General features: G+C 52.8%; 1 protein-coding gene across 1 annotated transcript in view; it reads right to left on the bottom strand.

Moving 5' to 3' along the window:
- The window catches only part of RBM7 (RNA binding motif protein 7), a gene marked incomplete at both ends in the record, with an annotated part of 1,923 nt that overhangs the window by 322 nt on the left and 1,232 nt on the right, over window positions 1–369 (bottom strand). The window lies entirely within an intron of this gene.

Raw genomic sequence — 369 nt, 5'->3', positions numbered from 1 at the left:
GGGTCGGTGGACGTGCTGCGCTCGCTTCCCGGCAGAGCGCTGGGACCCTTTCTAGGGCAACAGGGGCCAAAGAAACGCTAGCCCCTGTGCAGGCCTCAAAGTCACGCATTAATCACGCTGTAAATGGAAGTTTTTGGTTTGGAAGCGCACCAGCAAAAGGCAACTAAATGTGGGCTTACAGACCAGCTACGAGTGATTGCTTCACCTATAGCAACTCCTGAAGCTCACAGCCCTCCCCGCCATTCACCACCTCAGCACCGGCAGCCGTAAATCTTTTGGAATTGTTGCATCAGCAAAAGTACATTCCCACAACCTAGCAGAATCGCTACAGGAACCGAGTACTCCAAATTAGAGACAACTCTGCCACGT

This window comes from Phaethon lepturus, unplaced genomic scaffold (genome assembly GCF_000687285.1).
Source record: "Phaethon lepturus isolate BGI_N335 unplaced genomic scaffold, ASM68728v1 scaffold48588, whole genome shotgun sequence".
Taxonomy (NCBI): domain Eukaryota; kingdom Metazoa; phylum Chordata; class Aves; order Phaethontiformes; family Phaethontidae; genus Phaethon; species Phaethon lepturus.
This window is presented reverse-complemented; position numbering and strand designations above follow the sequence as displayed.